Source organism: Macaca nemestrina, chromosome 5 (genome assembly GCF_043159975.1).
Source record: "Macaca nemestrina isolate mMacNem1 chromosome 5, mMacNem.hap1, whole genome shotgun sequence".
Lineage (NCBI taxonomy): Eukaryota > Metazoa > Chordata > Mammalia > Primates > Cercopithecidae > Macaca > Macaca nemestrina.
In genome coordinates, this window is record NC_092129.1 from 157,130,758 (window position 1) to 157,139,382 (window position 8,625).

General features: G+C 42.1%; 1 non-coding gene across 1 annotated transcript; it reads right to left on the bottom strand.

The window, feature by feature from the left end:
* Positions 1–478: 478 nt before the first annotated feature.
* Positions 479–550, bottom strand: TRNAH-GUG (transfer RNA histidin (anticodon GUG)). Its single transcript has one exon. It is a non-coding gene; the product is annotated as a tRNA-His (tRNA).
* Positions 551–8,625: the final 8,075 nt, after the last annotated feature.

The following is an 8,625-nucleotide window of genomic DNA, read 5'->3' on the forward strand; positions in this document are numbered from 1 at the left end:
ATTTCTTTAATTTTCTCCAGACGATCAAAGGTTACAGTTTCTCAGCGTTGGCCCAGCTAGGATACTTAGAAACGCGTGATTAATAATTTGTCTTTTGTGTTTTAAGAAAGATCTCCACAATAAACCTGGATCCCCTTTTGAACAGTCCTTTCCTCATGCCTACCAGTGTTTGAAAGTAAAAGTTTTCCATTAAAAAAAAAAAAAGTGACCTCAGTTTCTTTACATACAGCCAATGCCAACAAAACTGTAGGGCTTGGGTAGGGTTGGGAAGAGAAACTTTGGAGAGGGAAAAAAAGAAAGTCAAGGCGACAACCATAGACACTCTCTGCTTGGCTGACTGGTTGGGGCACCACGATGAATACTAGCGTTTTTTTGTGTACAGATTAGATCATGAGTCAATTCAATTTTGCATGCGTTTTTCTGAGACTATCTCTACTCCAGCACATTGCAAAAGTGAGCGCACACGACGTCAAGGTACTGCCGTGACTCGGATTCGAACCGAGGTTGCTGCGGCCACAACGCAGAGTACTAACCACTATACGATCACGGCACGCCACCAGAGGCCGCTGCCTGGAGGGTTCTCCCTTTGCTCATTTCTCAGGAACTGTCTATTTTTGTCATCTAAAGAATGGTGCACTGTCTTCCGTCCTTATTTACACACCTACCCAGTTTACTTCCTTATCCACTCCCTGTCCCCAGTATTTTGCTTATGGCAAACAAGCCAAAGGTGACACGAATAGTTTCATTATACGGATTTTTCCCAGCGTAGTGGTTCTTTTTTGGGATTGGTAATATTGTGCTTGTAAACTTACTAGTCTCACTTCTATCGCCAACCCACGCATGTCTCTTGCTTAGTTTAGCAGTGTGGTCCTCAGATCTTTGGCAACAAAAGGAAGAGGGCGCTACTTTGAAGTGGACCTGCCGGATCCCATTTTTTGCCAAACTAGTCAGAATCTTTGGGGGCTTGGCATGGAATCTGGCATCTCGACAGGTGCCAGAAGTGAGTTTCTCGTCACGAGGAACTATGTAGCTTCGTCCTGACCCAGGCACCTGTGAGAAGCCCCTGAGGCGCTGGCGCACTCAGCCTGCCCACCTGAGCCGTCAGGAAATGTCCTGCGGCGCTCGCACCTCAGAGTGAAACTTCTTTCTCCCTCTCATACCTAGTTTGCCAGAAGGGTGAGATAAGAGAGTGCCTCTCCTGTGGCTCCAAAGCTCTATGGGACTTCCCTCCCGCCCCGCTTGCTGTTTTAGGAACGCAGCCTCTAGAGTCAAGGTCCTGGTCGTGTTTTCCCGTTGATACTAAATGTTGTTTTTTCTGTAAAATCATTCTGGTCTTAAACTCCTGAACTCAACTGATCCGCTCCCCTAGGCCTCCCAAAGTGCTGGGATTACAGGAGTGAGCTACCGCGCCCGGCCTCTTCTCTTTACCTGGCTAAATTTGTTTAATGCTTCAGCTTCAACTCAAGGAAGCTTTTTCAAATCAAGGAAGCTTTTCTTGACCTCCCGCCTCCACGCAACATATGGTTCCTTTTTTTTTTTTTCTTCCTTCCTTCCTTCCTTCTCTCTTTCTCCCCTTCTCTCCTTCTCTCCTTCTCTCTCTCTTTCTCTCTTTCTTTTCTTTCTTTCTTTCTTCCTCTTTCTTCTTTTTTTTTTTTTTTCTCAGAGTCTCGCTCTGTTGCCCAGGCTGGAGTGCAATGGCACAATCTTGACTCATTGCAACCACCACCTCCCAGGTTCAGGCCATTCTCCTGCCTCAGCCTCCCGAGTAGCTGGGTTTACAGGCGTAAGCCACCACGCCGGGCTAATTTTTGTATTTTTAGTAGAGACGGGGTTTCACCATGTTGGCCAGGTTGGTCTCCAACTCCTGACCTCAAGTGATCCACCTGCTTCGGGCTCCCAAAGTGCTGGGATTACAGGCGTGAGCCACCATGCCTGGCCACTTGATTATTTTTCACTTTTCCTTTAGTGCTCCTATATCAGTTTGTAATGTATAATACCAGAGTTATTTGATTAATGTCAGCCTCCCTCCTCCTTCTCCAGTATGCCCCAAGACGAGGTTTCCATTTTGTTCAATAGTCTATCATTAGGGCTCCCCATTTGGTAGGTTCTTTATCAATATAATTTGACTGCAGAATGAATGAATGGATGGGCAGAGATTACAATCCAAAGCTATATAAAAGCAACTTCATCCAGCAGCGTCTGGCCCAGTTCAGCAGGCTTGTCTTTTGACTTTTGATGGGAAAACATTGGTAATAATTTAAAGAAAGGTTGGGAGGTCAAGACAGGAGTATTGCTTGAGGCCATTAATTTGAATCAAGTTTGGGCAACATAGTGAGACCCTGTCTCTATAAAAAAATAAAAAAAAATTTAGCCAGGCACAGAGGTGCATGCCTATAGTCCCCATTACAAGGGAGGCTGAGGCAGGAGGATCACGTGAACCCAGGAGTTTGAGGTTGCAGTGAGCTATGATTGTGCCTCTGCACTGCAGCCTGGGCCACAGAGCAAGATCCTGCCTCTAAAATAATAATAAGAAATTTAAAAACGAAGGGAGTTCAAAACCACAGTTGCAGCTATCCATAATAAAGCTCAGCAGAGCCAAAATAATGTGCTTAATTTCCTAAAATTTTCTTTATCTCCTTTCCTCTGTCTGGATTACACAAAACTATTCTAATTACTAACAGCTTTACTGAATGAAGAATTACCTGTTTCCTAACAATTTTTTTTTTTTTGAGACGGAGTCTAGTCGCCCAGGCTGGAGGGCAGTGGCGCAATCTTGGCTCACTGCAAACTCCGCCTCCCGGGTTCAAGTGATTCTCCTGCCTCAGCCTCTCGAGCAGCTAGGACTACAGGTGCATGCCACCATGCCTGGCTAATTTTGTGTGTTTTTAGTAGAGACGGGTTTTCACTGTTTTAGACAGTATGATCTCGATCTCCTGAGCTCGTGATCCACCTGCCTCGGCCTCCCAAAGTGTTGGGATTACAGGCGTGAGCCACTGTGCCTGGCCCTAACATTCATTTTTTTGATCAGGGAAGAGACCTAAGGGCTTTCTCAGTATCAAAGACATGAGCTCCATCAAAGAAAATGCAGCCAGTAAGAAGGAGAATGCAAGCTGCCTCTGTCTCAAGTCTCCTTGAATTGAATCTCTCTTTTTCCTTTGCTTAGGGCCTTCCTCAACCCCATTCAGAAAGCTGCTGTGAATGAAAGTGCTTTTCAGCATTTTCTGCTGGGATGTTTTTGGAAATTGGGTTGATCTGCACGTGCTTCTCCATAAAAAGACAGAAAAGCTGTATCTTTGATGTCACAGGCCTAGAAAAAGGCCTCTTTCCTCGTGCTTATTTTGAAAGGACGTTTTGAATATTTAATCTAACACATTCACTACAGTGATTCTGAGAAGAATAAGAGACAGGCTGGCACAGTTGAACCTACCAGTTCTACCTTTATCAATGCCATGCAGTCTTCTACGTCTGAATTTCTAAACTTTCTGTAATAAATAATTTAAAACCCTCTTTCTTTCAAGGGAATAGTTCAGCAATATTTTCCTTCTTCTCCTGTATTATTTAAAAAAATTCTATTTGATCTCTATAGGATCTTTCATTTCAGCATTCAAAGCTTTTATTTCTTTCATCTGAAAGACATGTTCTCTTGCTTTCACTTTTCCTTTCAGCTATTGATAGTGCTGTCTTTCACTTTATAGCCGTATTTCCTCAAAGTGTCATCAAACCCCTATCTTATTTCTTTCATCTCATTTCTTTATTACGCTCCTTCATTTTGCTTTCTTCTCCAACATTCCACTTAAACTGATCTATTACATTTCACTAGTTGAAATGGCTATGTTAGTCCTCTACTTATATGATTTCTCAACACTATTTGATACACTGGATTTCTCCCGCCTCTTAGAAACTGCTATGGTCTGAATGTATTCCCCAAAATTCTTATGTTGATAGTTAATTGCCAATGTGATAGTATTAATAAGTATCAAAACAGTGGCCAATATGTAGAGCCATCTCTCTATATCCAGAATGCACATGTCCAGGAGTCAAGATGTAGAGGTGTGAGTATCGCCTCTCATTATTACTCAGTGATCCATTTGGACAATTTTGTATCTATCCCTGTGACCTTGATTGAGCTCTGAGGGAATGGGTGTCTTTGTGCCCAGTGGATAAATGTTTCCACTAGAGAGCAATGTCACTTTTCAGATCAATTGAAACTTGAAAACTGCTTCTGGCCATTTTAGTCTTTTCATGCCACTGAACCAATATGCAGGGCAAAGTGTCCCTCTACTTGGAGTCATTGCTCCCAATTTCTAGGAGGTAGTTTGATGTCTGCTGTACAACGGAGGTTAAAGAATACAAAAAACAAAAAACAAACAGAGAAGTCTGTAAATGTTTTTTGCCCACAAGCTATGGTCAATTAAAAATTGTGACAATGAGATAAAGAAAAGACCACAAGGACACAGATCCCACAGGAATAAAGGCATACTTTATACTACTGTGTAAAGAATTCAGCCAATGTGCTGACGGAAGTCAGGAAAACAAGAAATGAATTTTATTTTTATTTATTTATTTTTGAGATAGGGTCTCATTTCATTGCCCAGGCTGGTGCCCAGGCTGGAGTGTAGTGGCATGATCATGGCTCACTGCAGTCTCAACCTCCCGGGCTCAGGTGATTCTCCCACCTCAGCCTCCCCGATAGTTGGGAGTACAGGCATGCGCCACTATGCCTGGCTAATTTTTTGTATTTTCTGTAGAGTCAGAATCTTGCCATTTTGCCCAGTCTCATGTTGAACTCCTGGGCTCAAGTGATCTGCTCCCCTCGGCCTACCAAAGTGCTGGGATTATAGGCACGAGCCACCACACCTGGCCTAAGAAATGAATTTTAGAAGAAAGCTGTGATTACTAACCTAAGGCTCATGATTAGCTACAGAAGCAAGGTTCGTAACAGCTTGTATTATGTTAACTAAGTACTTCTCGCTTTTTACCCCAGTACATTCTAGGAAGGTGACAACTAACATTTTAGTTTTAAAGTAGGATTATGAACAAACTGGCATCACCCCCATGAGCTGGCTGTGATTTCACAAATTCCATGTTGGAATGCAATGCAGACTTTTCACTTGTGAAAAGGATAGTACATGTCAAAGGACAAAAGGGATGGACTGCGCTAGATATTTACTTTTGCCAGCCTAGATTCACTGTCCCCTTCTTTCATCCTGTGTTCCTAGGAGGTTGATCTATATATAAATTTGATCCTTGCCTTTTGGCTTCTGGTCGAATTTGGCTGATGGAAAGTAAAAATATGTCAGAGAGAGGAAGGAGTTCTTTCTGTTTCCAGATTTTCTTTCCTCCCATTGCCCCTTTGGGCCTAGGTGTGGTAATTACTTATATATGGTATTAGCTTCAAAATACTGCACTATCTCTTGTGGCTTCCTAACACCTTGCTCACTTCTTTGTCAATCTTCAAAGCACACAGTTGGTTTTTTTCGTTGTTGTTATTGTTTGTTTTTTGAGACAGAGTCTCCCTCTGTCACCCAGGCTGGAGTGCAGTGGTGCAATCTCAGCTCACTGCAACCTCCGCCTCGCGAGTTCAAGGTCCTGCCTCAGCCTCCTGAGTAGCTGGGATTACAGGTGCCCACCACCACGCCTGGCTAATTATTTTGTATTTTTAGTAGAGACAGGGTTTCACCTTGTTGGCCAGGCTGGCCTCGAACTCTGGACCTCAAGAGTTCAAGTGATCTGCCTGCCTCGGCCTCCCAAAGTGTTGGGGTTACAGACATGAGTCACTGCGACCAGCCCAAAGTACCCAATTTGAATGACTCATCTTTTTCCTGATGGCTGACATATTGACCTCTTTTAGCTTATACGCTGCTGTGTTTACAGATATTAAATGAAAATACAAATAAGATATTTACTTTCAAAATATAGTCATTGATACAGAGTTTAAACTGATAAGAATGATGATCTTAGCCAAAAGGCTGAAAACACTTGATCTTAGTCAAAAGGCTGAGAAGCGATGATGATACGGAGTTTAAAAACCTGATCTGGGCTGGGTGCGGAGGCTCACGCCTATAATCTCAGCACTTTGGGAGGCTGAGGCAGACAGGTCACCAGGTCAGGAAATCGAGACCGTCCTGGCTAACATGGTGAAACCCCATCTGTACAAAAAATACAAAAAAATTAGCAGGGCGTGGTGGCACGTGCCTGTAATCCCAGCTACTTGGGAGACTGAGGTACGAGAATCACTTGAACCCGGGAAGCAGAGGAGGCAGTGAGCCAAGATTGGACCACTGCACTCCAGCCTGGACTACTGAGCAAGACTCCATCTCAAAAAACAAAAACAAAACAAAACAAAAAAAACCCTGATCTGGTAAACCCAGAAGGCATAATGTGAACTAGGAATAAAAGAATACCTCATTGAGGAGGTGCCATATTATGAAAATTGAAGAATGAATAGGAGTTACCCAAGGAGAGGCTGGTAGGACAAACACTCTGGGCCTAGGAAATAGCAAGTGCAAAGCTACAGGAGTACCAGATAGAATCAGACAGGCCAATCCCTGAATACACTTTCTAATTCTAGTCCGATAATTTTATAAAATCTTATAGCTTCAAGCAAATTACAAAATGCACTGGTTTCTTCACAAATAGCAATTTTGCTGTAAATAGAAAAAAGTTTAGCAATTCTGTTGTGAATAAAGTTAGTCTTTAATAAGTCAAGCAATATCAATGTACACCAGCAATTTTACCTCCTTTTTTTTTTTTTTTTTTTTTTTTGGTATTTTCCTTTGTGTGATTCCAAGGAATATTTGCGATCTCAAGTTGATTTACTGATGGCCAGTTCTGAGTCCAGATATCAGTCAGCGTTGTAAACAATCAGTATTCCTCCCAGGTGTTTACTATTACACACAGAATCTAGCTTCCCAGGTAAGTGAAGCCATGTCAATAGTTAGCCTGATATAAAATTATATTATTTTGACCTTAGTTAAGCACCCTTCATTATCCATAATCACATGTATTTCTCAGATTTTGTCATTGTTAATTATTTAAATCATGCAGCTCCTCTGGGGTATAAACCTTCACATATTTTTAGATGTGACTTTACTATTTTGATTTTATCAGAATTATTCCTTACAAGGAATGCATGACAACGACTCCATCTGTAATAGGTATGAAGATGAAGGGGAAGGGTGGAACCGAGGAAAAGCATGTATGTATGCGTTTTTAAAATTGTATGTGTCTTAAAAATATATTTTTAAAAAGTATATAAGTGTGATTCCCATTTTCAGGAATCTTTATTCACTTTAAACTATTGTAAACACTGTGTGAATAATTAAGTCTAGTTTTATTCTTTCTTATTCGGTATCTATTAATTCAAATACGATCATGATACTCTTCTGACAGACCTTTCAACATCTCCCTTTAACAATTCTTACCCAAGTTTCTATATACCTTAGACTAAAGCACATGAGACCCGATAGTTAAGAAAAGGCAGTTATGTGTGTGTTCCATGTTGAGTAGATAATATTCTGATATATAGCTTTCTCTCCTACTAATTGAGAATCTGATTGGATAAGTAACACTACACTTTCTTTTCCAAATTAGAGTCCAAACAATACCCACCTCAAAAGGTTGTGAGAATTAAATAAGCACATTCATATTGCATATGTAGCCCATAAGTTGTTGGCACCAAATATCTCTTCTATGTGATTTTTTGTTGTTGTTTTTGAGATTGGAGTCTCACTCTGTCGCCCAGGCTAGAGTGCAGTGGCACAATCTCAGCTCACTGCAACCTCCGTCTCCCGGGCTCAAACGATTCTCCTGCCTCACCTCCCAAGTAGCTGGGACTACAGGCAGCTGCCACCACGCCCGGCTAAGTTTTTGTGCTGGGATTACAGGCATGAACTACTGCACCTGGTAAATGTGTTTCCACCTGGTTTCAAACCAGGGACTTTTCACGTGTGAGGCAAACGTGATAACCACTATACTACAGAAACTCGTTCCATGTTTTTTTTTAAAGGCTCCTTCTCCTCTCCTTTGAGCTTCAAGTATTAATTCTGAAGTTTCTTCAGTATGGGGCTAAACTGGATTATTTCTCAGAACGGGAAAAGTGAAGAGATTTGCTGAATCTGGGGTAGGAAAAGTCAGTAGAAAAATCTCCCATTTCCTTTGTAATTGTTTTCTATCACCTTCCATGTGCAATGATTGAGGCATTTAAAACTCTTACAGGAGTATACCAAACTAATAAAGATTTTTAGAAAGTCTGCACATTTTCTTATTTCTCTAAAAAGAAAAGACCCCACCCCCTTCACATTCCCTGATGAAAGTAATTACAGGCTCATGCCTGTAATCCCGGCACTTTGGGAGGCCAAGGCGGGCAGATCATCTGAGGTCAGGAGTTCCAGACCAGCCTGACCAACATGGTGAAACCCCGTCTCTACTAAAATTACAAAATTAGCCGGGAGTGGTGGCACACGCCTGTAATCCCAGCTACTCGGGAGGCTGAAGCAGGAGAATCGCTTGAATCTGGGAGGTGGAGGTTGCAGTGAGCCAAGATCAGGCCATTGCACTCCAGCCTGGGCAAGAAGAGCAAAACTCCATCTCAAAAACAAGAAAAAAGAAAAAGAAAAAAAGTCA